This window comes from Chionomys nivalis, chromosome 1, assembly GCF_950005125.1.
Source record: "Chionomys nivalis chromosome 1, mChiNiv1.1, whole genome shotgun sequence".
Classification (NCBI taxonomy): domain Eukaryota; kingdom Metazoa; phylum Chordata; class Mammalia; order Rodentia; family Cricetidae; genus Chionomys; species Chionomys nivalis.
Window position 1 is genome coordinate 87,673,365 of NC_080086.1, and position 13,531 is coordinate 87,686,895.

Sequence of the window (13,531 nt, forward strand, 5' to 3'; positions counted from 1 at the left end):
TATACAAATCACTTAGAAAACTGACCCCTTTCCACTGTGTTACTGACGAGTGAAACATTTCCAAGCAAGAATAAATGTTGTTGCTTCTGGAACTGGAGGCTAAAACAATGAAAATGAGAATAAAAATTGTAAGTTTTCAGAAATGAGAAGAGCATAATAACATTGACTCCAGTCTATATCATAGTAGTGCCATCTCATTTTTATTTTAATAAATAGAGACTACCTGAAAATCTAAGAATAAAACAGTACCATGGTTCAGCATTATAGACCAGGTTATGGTAATACACACCAATTCCAGTAGCCACATGGCACTCACTTTTAATCCCAATAGCCACACTAGTTGCTAATAAAATTGGGTGGTGCAGGCCTTTAATCCCAGTGTTGAAAGTCTTTAATTCTAGAGAAGAATATAAGATGAGGGGAGACAGTTCTCAGACACAGTCTCATTCTGAGATGCCCAGAAACAGGATCACCATTTCAGACTGAGTTCGAGGTGAGAGCCAGTGGCTAGTTGCTTTGCTTTTTGGATCTCCAGGTTGAACACCAATTTCTGACCCCGAGTTTCTATTAATTATGTTCTAGACCATGCAAATGTCTCAGTTTTTATTATTTTAGGTGTTACTTTCTAGCATTCCCTCCCATATGTGTGCTTCCATTTCCTTCTCAGTGTACCTGTTTTCTTTTATTTCTATAGAATTTGTTTCAGGTGTTTACAATAAAATATGTCTCACAGATAATTATTAGAGAAAAAAGTTGTCTTATGACTCTTTTATTATAAATTTTCACGTCAAATTTTCTATTTCTTTGGAATTTTTATTTATCTCACTATTATATTAGTGTTTGAACACCCTTAATATTTGTTTATGGAGAGCAAATATTAAAAGAAGGACACTCAGCTGAAGTATTTGAAACTGGGACAGGGTTCAGCAGCTCAGTCAAATGACAAGCACCTGAGCCAAGTGTGCTACTTAGGTGCATAAGTTGTTAACTTTCCCTGGAAATATGTCCTAGATATCTGACTCTATGAGCCACATTTATCTCAGGGTATTAGTGATGAAACACTGGAAATCTGGAATCAATAACTCCAGCTGGTAAATATTGAACAGGAGGTAGAGATACTATTTTTCCAGGGTAAGAGTTCTTGTGTTTTTGTATACTTTATTTTTATATAAAATAAATAATCCATGTGAAATATTTAGAAAGATGTTAATACTGAAGAATATATATTTATAACAAAGAATTGAAAGGAACAATATTGAAACAAAAATGACTAATAATTGATCTTAGTCATACTTCTGTTAGTCACAGTACAGTCTAGCCTTTATCAATAAAGATTATTTCTGCATTTTATCAGGTATTTGTTTAATACAGCAATAAACATTTTATATTTTATTCTTAGAACACAACACCAAATGTGGCATATAACCTCATAGCTGAATTTAAACAACAGATAAGAAGATAATATTATTAAATGAAGAAAATGTACTCAACTCATATCTCCCATCACACTTCATGTTTCTAAAAGAAAAACATTGGTACAAAATATTAAAACTGAGAATGTGTTGTCTGAATGAGAATGACCTTCAGACTCATGTGTTTGAAAACTAGGTTCATAGTAGATGTACTGTTAAGGAAGGAATGGGACATGTGACCTTGTTGGAGGAGATGTGTCATGGGCTTCTTTGAGATTTCAAAAGCCCACTCCTGGTGCGATCTTCCTCTCTTTCTGCCTGTTGCCTGTATGAGGATGTAAGCTTTCAGCTACTGCTCCAGTGCTATGCCTGCTTACCTCCTGCCATGCTTCCACTGTGGGTGGTTATGGACTCACCCTCTCATATTGTAAGCAAGACCACAACTTTAAAGGCTTTCTTTTATCAGTTCAGTGTGTTCGGACTGATAGAAGAGAAAGTGGGAAGTACTCTACAACACATGGGCACAGGAGACCACTTCCTACGTATAACTCCAGCAACACAGACATTAAGGACAACATTGAATAAATGGGACCTCCTGAAACTGAGAAGCTTCTGTAAAGCAAAGGACACTGTCACTAAGACAAAAAGGCAACCCACTGACTGGGAGAAGATCTTCACCAACCCTGCAACTGACAAAGGTAAAATCTCCAAAATATATAAAGAACTCAATAAACTAGACTGTAAAAACTAATCAACTCAATTATAAAATGGGGCACTGAGCTGAACAGAGAATTCTCAACAGAAGAAGTTCCAATGGCCAAAAGACACTTAAGGTCATGCTCAACTTCCTTAGCGATCAGGGAAATGCAAATTAAAACAACTTTGAGATACCATCTTACATCTGTCAGAATGGCTAAAATCAAAAACACCAATGATAGCCTTTGCTGGAGAGGTTGTGGAGTAAGGGGTACACTCATCCATTGCTGGTGGGAATGCAAACTTGGGCAACCACTTTGGAAATCAGTGTGGCAGTTTCTCAGGAAATTCGGGATCAACCTACCCCTGGACCCAGCAATACCACTCTTGGGAATATACCCAAGAGATGCCCTATCATACGACAAAAGTATATGCTCAGCTATGTTCATAGCAGCATTATTTGTAATATCCAGAACCTGGAAACAACCTAGATGCCCTTCAATGGTAGAATGGATTGAAAGTATGGAATATATACATATTAGAGTACTACTCAGCAGTAAAAAACAGTAACTTCTTGAATTTTGCATGCAAATGGGCAGAAATAGAAAACACTATCCTGAGTGAGGTAAGCCAGACCCAAAAAGAGGGACATGGGATGTACTCACTCATAATTGGTTTCTAGCCATAAATAAAGGACATTGAGCCTATAATTCGTGATCCTAGAGAAGTTAAATAAGAAGGTGAACCCAAAGAAAAACATATAGTCATCCTCCTGGATATTAACCTTCATCAGGCTATGAAAGGAGACAGAGACAGAGACCCACATTGGAGCACCGGACTGAAATCCCAAGGTCCAAATCAGGAGCAGTAGAGAGAACACGAGCAAAGAACTCAGGACCTCGAGGGGTGCACCCACATACTGAGACAATGGGGATGATCTTTCGGGAACTCACCAAGGCCAGCTGGGCTGGGTCTACAAAAGCATTGGATAAAACCAGACTCTTTGAACATAGCAGGCAATGAGGACTGCTGAGAAATCAAGAACAATGGCACTGGGTTTTGATCCTACTGCATGTACTGCACGTGGGAGTCTAGGCAGTTTGGATCCTCACCTTACTAGACCTGGAAGGAGGTGGGATGTCCTTGGACTTCCCAAAGGGCAGGGAACCCTGACTGCTCTTTGGGCTGATGAGGGAGGGGGACTTTATTGGGGGAGGGGGAGGGAAATGGGAGGCGGTGGCGGGGAGGAGGCAGAAATCTTTAATAAATAAATAAAAGAAATAAAAAAATATATAACCGTACGTGGAACTTTTCTCCCATTCAACAAGCCTCTATTCAAATCATAATTCTAATATTTTAAAGACTTCAAAATAAAAATCAATTTCAAACTTAAAAAAAGGCTTTCTTTTAAAGGTTGCCTTGGCCATTTTGTCGCTTTATAGCAGTAGATGAATAATTAAAACAGAGAGGATGAAAAAATTGTAAATTCTCATAAGATTTGATGTTTCTAAGTGCCAGGTTCTATAACTATAAAGATACAATGACAGAGTGTTGGACAGACAATTAAGCTTCAGTAGAATGAATGTGTGTCAGTGAGTAAATTAAATGCAGTCCCAAATTTGAGTAATGCAGTCAAAATATGTGTATGTCCCCATACTTGGTGATAAAGATGCTTCTTTCTTTGCCCATGGGAAGTATTAATTAGTTCTGCGCTACCACAATGAGTGTTCTAGATCCTAGTTTAAGAAGCTTAGCAGAGTGGTTCTGACAGCTCAGTTTTGTGAAGACTTCAAGTTAAATGGAGAGTGAATGTCATAAGTGTATTTCTGAACAAGTGTTCACATTTGGAGGCCAGCAAAATGATTCAGCAGGTAAGGTGCTTATGTCCAACTGAGGATCTGAATTCAATGCTTTAACCCACATGGAGGAAGAAAAGAGTGACATCCTGAGTTGTCCTCTGGCATTCATCACAGTCTTCATTGTACCCTAAATAAGAAAATGTAAAAAAAAAAAAAATTGAAGTAATGTTTTTTTTTTTTTAAAAAAAAAATGGTCACATTTGAATGCAGGAGCCAAAGAACTTGAATTTTCAAATCAGCCTGAGAAAGCTAGTAGTTCCCAGAAGTACTACTTCTGAATGCATGTGTCCAACAAGTTAAAGAATTATAGGTAAGCACCATTGTCAAAGGTGGCACCATTACCCAAAAGTGCCCCTCTGAAGAAACACATTTTTAATCACAATGCACTGTTGAGGATATGGATACGGCTCCGTACAAATTGTCAAGGTGCTTTGCAACTGATGTTATTTAAGCACATAACAGCTGTATGACCCTTATAGGTCTACTGTAAGCAAAAGTTTTTGTAGTGGGGAGATACCATGATTAAAGATGCAGAAAAGAAAGCAAAGAACAAAGCCCAATCTAAAGTTGTAGAAAGAGACTATGAAAACATTTACAAAGGCTGAAAGACTCTTTCCCGAAGCCCCCAGTATGAAGGAGCCTCGTCTGACAGTTTGGTTTAATCTTATACTATATTATATATTATCTTATATTGTATTATACATGTCTTCTAAGACAGAGAGAGGATAGATACTTGGTTTAGGCCAGTATACCTGTAATGATTTGACAGTGGTAACTCATAGTTAAATTGTCTAACATGTCAGTCCTTTGATTGGTTAAGATTCCCATTTTAAAAACTGGGCTATGTACAATAGTTTGTTTAAAAAATGATTTTTACTTGCAGTCATTCTCAACTTGTAGGTTGCAATCCCTTGGGAGTACAAGTGACCCTTTCACAGGGGTCAAATATCAGGTCAACTGCATATCAGATATTTATATTATGATTCATAACAGTAGCAGAATTAGTTATGAAGTATAATAAAATAATCTTATGGTTGGGTGTCTCCACAATATAAGGAACTGTATTAAAGAGTTACAGCATTTAGGAAGGCTGAGAAACATTGCCCTAGGTTATCTGTGATATGACGTAAGTAGTAGCTCACCAGAAAAGCAGTCACAGAATTGTTTAACATGCACATAGACTTAGGTTTGCTACCAAACAATGCAAATGATAAACATTGTCATTACTTGATAGTAGAAACACCAAATCTTAATGTATCATTTTTGATAGCTAGAATAAGGGAAGATTTTCAGACATTATTCAGAGGAAAATGTTGCTTATATTGGTCAAATGCATTATCCCAGAAGGCATATTTAAAAGGAGCTCTTTGTCTTTGGAAATCTGTCATTTAATTCAGTGCTTGGTGAGAGAACTCAGGCTTATTTTTTGAAACACCTTAAGAAACAACATATGCATTTTGACAAGAATCAATTCTCATAAAAATGTAAATGCAATGATATGTCAACAAATAATTACATTATGATAGGTTTCGACCGACCAAGTTAATAAAACAAAATGGGAGTAGAAAAATATACTTTCTTAAAGAGAATTTTCTTAAATGAGTCTATGATGGTGTAGTCCATGACTCTAAGTTAATAAGAATCATTTGAGTGTCTCTATTTGAAATTTTCTCATGTTCTTAATCTAACTTTCAGATGTGGACACTTTGATACTCAAAAATTCACCCCAGATTATACTCAGTTGAAAGATTCTTATTTTTTTTTCAGGTCCATCTCTCTTTTAATGACAGTCATTTCCCTTATTCTTTCAGGCACTAAGTCTAGAAATCTCATCTAAAATCTATAATGTATTTGATTTATAAGCTTGTGAATCCAAAATCCGGATCTAAATATAAAGTCTTTAATGTAAATTTTGGACGTATGTCATACAAATAAGACTACTGGCCTGACTGACAACATCTACCAAATACCTTAACAGTTTTTGACTTCTCAACTTACTGAATTAGACTACTAAGATTTTTTTTAATTATTCATGAATAATGACAGATTCTGAGATGCTTAGGTTAAATCACTCCTACTAGTATTCATTGCCTCGGATGTATATATAGAGAGAGAGCATAAAATAGCTAAAATTAAAGACTATACTATCAAATATATGAATTGTAAAAGCTAAACTAGGGACCACAACTCACTCAGAATATTTCTTCATGCCTCTTTTCTACTATAACATTGCCTTTATTATCCTTTGTTCTTCTTACGTTATTAACTGGGGACAAAGTCTAGTGTCTGACAACCCTGGGGCCCACATAGTTGTTATTAAACTGCTATTATATTGTCCTGATGTCTCCTGCCTTTTTTAAGGGGCTATCAAATGCAATAGTAAAATAAAAGAAGTAATGAAAATAAGACATTTAAAAGAAACAATGTGGGATATAGAAAATAAATTAAAATAATGATAATGAATCCAAAGCAACAAAGGTAGTACCTTCTAATAACAGAAACAGGATATTATAGAAAGGGGGGATTGAAAAGAAGAAGAGGTATTTGTACAATTAAAAATGGAAGCAATAAAAATATAAGAGTCAATATTCATTGGAGATTGTTCAATGATTACTACATGTGCTACTGTGGTACCAATGCTGTTTTCAGAATCAAAGTATATTGGCAAGGAAAATAATGAATGTCAATAAATTTGTCAAGTTTTTATTTAGAACAAATAAGTATTAATATGAAAACAATAAAGACAATAAAATATGTCAGTGTATGGTAGAAATGAGAAGAGTGAGATGGGATATTCCTTTTGTATCTAATAGAAATTCCAGAAAAAGCAGGCAGTCTGTAATGAAAACAGTACTAAATAAATAAAACTAGAAATCTCAAGGAACTAAAGAAATGCATATTTAGATTGTAAAAACCATTGAACTCTGTCTGATGCACGGAATTTAAACAAAAACCCTAATTCAGTCACCATGAAGTATTTGTAGCAAGCTTTCCTGCCATAGTATCATTGAATTGCCAAATCCCAAATAACAACACAGAGCCTTATGAATAATTATGAAAGCTTGGTCTTAGCTTAGGCTTTTCCCAACTAGCTCTTATAACTCAAATTAACCTGCTTCTATTAATCTGCCTTCTATCATGTGACTTGATTACCTCCCCTCTGTACTGCATGTTCAACTTGTTTCATGTCTTTCTGGAGTCTCTGACTTTTTTTCTCCTCTCTCCCCCCACTCAGCATTCTCTTTCCCCCAAGAATTTCCATCTATTCTCTACTACTGAGCTATTGGCCATTCAGTTCTTTACTAAACCAATCACAGTGACACATTATCACACAGTGCACAGTAATAATCTGTAACATTTCTCTCTTTTGTCTAAATAAAAAGAAAAGATTTTTAACTCTAACCTAATAAAATTATATACAATAAGAACAATTATCAGGTGAGAATTAAATGCACAATACCCAGTCCATTTGAATTTGTAACATTTGGAGAAAATACACCATTATCTATTATATATTGGTCAGTCCCAGGCTTTAAACCTAAACCCTTTTCTACTATAACTTGTACTACCAAGCTAAAAGTATCTTTTTAGAACCAAAACATTTTCTTAAACAACTTCAACTATATGCACTTTACATCTCTTTTGTGAGTTTCTTTTCTAAATTTGTTAACAAGGATTAGGACACTTGAAAGTGGGAAAGTATTAATTCCCTAGAATGCACTCTTGAGAAAAGTTCAAAATATCTTTTACACTAGCAAAAGATTCAAAATCTGAATGACCTTGAAATTTCACCAGAAAACCAATATTTAGAGACTAGTGGGTAAATACTTTTAAAGATTTGAATATATTGAAATCATGACTCTGCATCGAGCTGTGACAGATAATTTATTGCTGACTGGTTCCAAAACTTTCTTTAGTACAGTTCCTTTGATAAATAATGACATTTTCTTTGTATTTTTAAAAAAGTGAACATAAAGTTAATATTTTTCTGTTGAGACATTAGAAAGAAATCAAAAGAAAAACCAGGCTTGACATTTTATTTAAAACTTGTGATAGGACTTCCGAGGAATGTGCTATGCATATTATTGAAGTGTATGTGTGTGTGTCTCTCTGTGTGTGTGTGTGTACGTGTGTGTGCGCATGCGAACGTGTGCGTGCACTTGTGTGCATTTTATTCTTTTTCTTGTTTGGAGTAAAGCACAAAGGCCCTTGCATTCACAGTATTCCAGAGAAACCAGGAATGTTAAACACACATTGGACTTTCTTTCCAATGAGAGAGATGAAAAACCTGCCTTCCATATAGAAAACTAAGAATTGGACTGATAAACAGCCTGGTGATCTTGTTATTTATTGGGCTATATTTAACTTATAGTCTCACTAGTTGTAACATTTTCTGACCCTCTCAACATAAAAAGTGGTGACTGGTTTGTCCATAAGCCAGTGTGTGTTCTAACTACAAGTCACCTGCATCATCAAAAGTGGCCTCATTCCTTATGTAGCTCACTGAGTTCCTACCTCACCATGCTCATCACCTGCAGTGCCTATCCTCTGCCAAGTTAGGTGCTACTTGCCAACAATGAAGTGCCTGGACAAACCCACCAACTCTTCCTTCCCCAAGGAAGTCTTAGCCATTTCCAAGTCAATACTTTATAGTTACATTCTGTAATTCCCAAGGCAGTAAAAGTATCCTCGCATCGTCTAAGTTCTTTCTTGTTATAGTTATAAATTCCATTTTGCTGTAGAACAATGGTCTTTTATCCTGTCACTTGTATTATGTTTAATAAAATGCTGAATGGCCACTAGCCAGGCATGAAGTAGAGGCAGGCCAGCCAGGCAGGAAGTAGAGGCTGGGCAATGAGAATTCTTGGAAAAAGGAAGTTTCAGTGTGCAGTTGTGACCCAGATGCAGAGGACACAAGATCCATTCAAATATCCAAAATTTCTCAAGTTTGACATTTTATTCTTAAAGCTTTCATGATATTTAAATGAAGGGATAAGTTACAAAAAATGAAGTCATTGAGTCTAGGAATTAAAATGCAAGGGTACTATGAGGAGAAATTTTATGGCATTATAAGGAAAAATCTTGAAACAATTCTCTGATAGAAATTCTGGAATACAATCTTCCCAAACTCGAGTGACTGAACAGTTTCTGAAAAGACATTCTAACATGTTGGCTTCTGTGCACAAATTTATAAAGTACTGTTGGAATTAGGGGAAGCATGGCTTAATAGCAGGCATCTAGATTATTAGGTTAGGAGAAATGACTAAATTCAGGCAGAGTGAAAGTAAAGAAATGCAATGATAGCACACTCAGGCTGAGCTATAAAAAAGTCCTTAGTTGTCATTCATAAAACAGCACCGATTACAGAACTAATAAAATGCGTGATTCATGGGAAGATGAGAGAATGTGGCTCTGCCAGAGCAAGAGACATGCTGGACTGAGACAGATGCTCTCACACAGTAAACATTGACTAAATATTAATGAAGAAGAACTAGCAGCAAAGGGTCCTTTAAGAAAGAAGACATAAGGCAGTAAAAGACAATAACAGTAGTGGAGCTGGGTAAGGACCAACTGTGAAGCACTGTGCTTTGTGTACTCTAGCCTCTAAAGTAGATATGTGCATTGCATCATTTAGATAAAAATGTTTCTGTATCTGAAATATTTTGTATTTTAGACAACTAGCTAAGGAAACCCAGAAGGAGATCATTCCCAGTCCCTATCTTTATATATACAATGATCATTTAAGTATTAGTATTGACTTTATTAACTTTCTATTGATGTAAACATAATGACCAAAGGAGATAACAAAATAAAATTCTTAATTGAAGCATTTCTTACCATTTTAAAGGGTGAGTCCATGGTCTTGTGGTAGAGAGTACGGCAGTAGGCGGACAGGCACAGCATTAGAGCAGTAACTAAGAGCTTACATCTGATCCACAGTTAGAAGCAGCAAGAGCAACTGAGTCTAGCCATGAGCTTTTTAAATTCTCATGTCTCCCTAGTGGCATATCTCCTCAAACAAGGGCATTTCTCCTGTTCTTCCCTAAAATGTCCACCACTGGGAAACATATTGAAACATATGAACTTTTGGGGATCATTCTCATTCAAACATAAGTACATTAAATTTATGTCCAGTAGTTTACAAAAACTTCATTATATATCATTGATTGTCTCTGATAATAAATGCATGAAGTACATAGAACAAAGATCACTATGTCGTGACTGTGGTCTTTATGTATGGATGATATGCTAACAATCTTTGAACATTAAAATTCTCAGTATTCTAGTAAAAGGGTTGAAAAGTAACGTTTTTGAGCAAACATCAAGCTATTTCATAAGGTCATGTGAACATACTTAAAAATACTAGACACAAAATGTTCAAATGGTAAATTTAAAGAAATTTATTATTTGATTGCCCAAATTGACATTTTATAAAAATTAGTAAAATCCAATTATCTTAAAAATGGAGCACACAGTAAGAAATTATCTCCCTGGCAACCTCAAATACTACACGATGAAAGCAGAGACAAAAAATAATGCTGTTATCACATGATTCAAGTTTCCCCCCATTCTGCCAAGCACCTTACTTAGCACCACTCCTTATTGTTTAGCTTGTAATTGAATACTTTGTTATTCTTTTTTTTCAGAGAACACAGGCAGGGCTTATAGCACTTAAACAGCATCTTTGGTGGTATAGAGCAGTCAGATTACACCAGGCCTTTCAACAAGGCAGTCAAGCTCTTTCTGCATTCAAATACAGCTGCCTAACACAAAGAAAGTATCACTGCAATGCATTGGGTGTCAGAGGCATGAACATCAGAAATAAAAAACAAACAAACAAAACAAAACAAAACAAAAAAAACTAAATTTCATGGTGAGTTTGAGGCCTGCCTGAGCTCTATAAAACCTTTTCTTCAATGAACAAAAACTGATGAAAATAAAAGTTAAAAATAAATAATCTCTCTGGGTGGTGGTGGTGCACACTTTTAATGCCAGCACTTGGGAGGCATAGGCTGGAGAATCTCTGTGGGTTTGAGGCCAGCCTGAACTACAGAGTGAGTTCCAGGACAGGATCCAAAGCTACACAGAGAAATCCTGTCTTGAAATACCACAGCCCAAACCCAACCAAACAAAAATAGTTAATCTCATGAGAGATTTTCTCTCATGGAAACATCTCCTTTTGTTTTTCTAAAGACAATCACAATTAGCACATTATATATAATGATTGCAAGACCAGAAAGGTGGATCAACAGGCAAAGGAACTTGTGATTAAACCTGGTAACCTGGGTTCAGTCTTTGCTACACACTTTATTTGAAAAGACCAGCTCTCTCAGACATTCTCTGACCTCCACGTGGACATTTGTGTATGTACACACAAACACAAATGCACACATATACACATCTTCAAAGCATATTCATACACACATATATTCACAAATACACATTTATTTTACTTCCCCCACACACATATTATTATGCTCATAAAACTTCTAGGACCCAGAAGTTGAGATGGACTGTTCATAGGGTCACTCTCTCCCTCTCATGATTATTAAAGCACACTGGTATTACAAGGAGTGAAACTTGAAATTCTACTTCCTGCTTGCCCCTAATCAGCTATTTCTTAGAATAAACACAGGTCAAGCTAAAAAAGTAATGTCATTTCTTGTGTAGTCTAACACACATGTAGTCTAAACTTGTCTTCTTAAAGCAATGGGCAACACTGAAAGAGCTCTGGGGAGAGAATGAATGCTTTTGAACTAACAGGAGATATTGTGGAGAATGTGTTACAGATTGGGTGTAAGACAGATGGGGTGCTACGTATCCAGCCTGACCAATGGACCTTAGCAACTGAAGTAGAGATGTGTACTCAAGTCCTTCTTCTTGCTAGCTTCCATGTTCAAATTCTCAGCAAACTGACTGTGGTGGTTTTAATGAGGATGAACCCCATAGACTCCTGCATTTGAATATTTGGTCCCAAGCTGGTAGAATATTTTCAGAAGGGTTAGGAATAGTAGCTTTATTAAAGGAGATATGTTACTGGGTTTTGAGATCTCTGTGTCTCATGTTTATAGATCAAATATAAGATCTTAGTTACTGCTACACTACAATGCCTGCCTGCATAATGCCAATCTCACCAACATGGCAGTAATGGATTCACCCTCTGATATTGTGAGTCCTTATGAAGCCTTTCTTTGATAAGTTTCCTTGGTCATGGTATCTCTTCATAGCATTAGAAAGCTAATGAAGACTATGACTCTTGCTCTTTTCTTTGGAATCTTAGTTAACTTCACCTAGTGCTTAGCATAATAATCTTGCTATGGGCAAGAGAGTAACTATCATTGTTATCAGGTTTATTATTATGATTATAATAATTATTCCAATGGGGAAAGTCTACTGTAAGGTACTAGACTGTGAAGGACAAAAGACAGCCAACAGTTAAGGGCATACTTTTGTTCAGGCTTTAGCTATGAGATATTTATCAACTGATAAGTGTCTCAAAGGAAGACATCATAGACTTATGCAGAGTGGGACAAGTAAGCAACACATGTGCCTGTTGTATAATCAAAACACTATTTTTTCCTGCTCTGTGTATGACAAGCATTTATTGCTGCACAACTCAATTATGCTGCTCCTAAGTAAAGTAAAGATGCACACATGAAATCTGGAAGATTATTAGTGCTGTTTTTACTGAATGGTTCACATTGAGAGCCTTAATTGTAAGATAGTTTTTTTTCCTCAAGTTCGATCTCCTTTAATGACATGTCTAAAAGAAATGGAAACACATTAAAATGAAATCTTAGATCAGCTGGTCACAGAGCTTCCAGTGGTCTGGAGAAGTTTTAGACACTTGCATTCTTGATGTTGTCAAGTCAAAAGTAAAGCTCATGACCTGTATGTTGCTACCTACAGTCTGCTTACCTTTTATCTCCATGACAGAAAGTTCTCTGTGTTCCCTTAATTGTCCAGAGAGCAGCTTTTCCAGGAGGAATTCTGTCCAATAAACAATCTGTTGTGGTGATTATTTCTTCAAATCTCCAAGGAAAGCGGTCAGCCTCCAGGCAACCCAGAAGTGACAAAAAGGTATAGGAAGCCTGAAACTGAAAGGTAGAATTTAGGAAAAAATTAGCCTTTTAGAAAGTTATCAAAGGAAAGTACTAAAACCTTGGTAAGCATTGATATTTGGGCAAGATAATAAAATTTACTTTAATCGACTGGTAGGTGACAAAATTGATTTTATATAGAAGAGCATAAAGCTAATTGAAACTCCACCAAGCAAGACAGGGTTTGTACATCAATCAGGTCCTAGAAATGTATGTGAAGAAGCTCACAATGTGAGAACATAATTGCTTAGAATGAAACAGCTATGATCTGAAAATGCAGAAGTATGGGCAACAGGTTTAACATGCATTGCTCTTGAAAGCCAAAGTTTCTCTCTAGGGTAACACCCATAGATAAAAAAAAAAACAAATTTAGAACTATTTTTATTATAATAAATATGTTTTTATGTACTTAAGGGCAATAAGAACAAAAATTGACCATATTGGCATTTTGAATTTGCTTCAC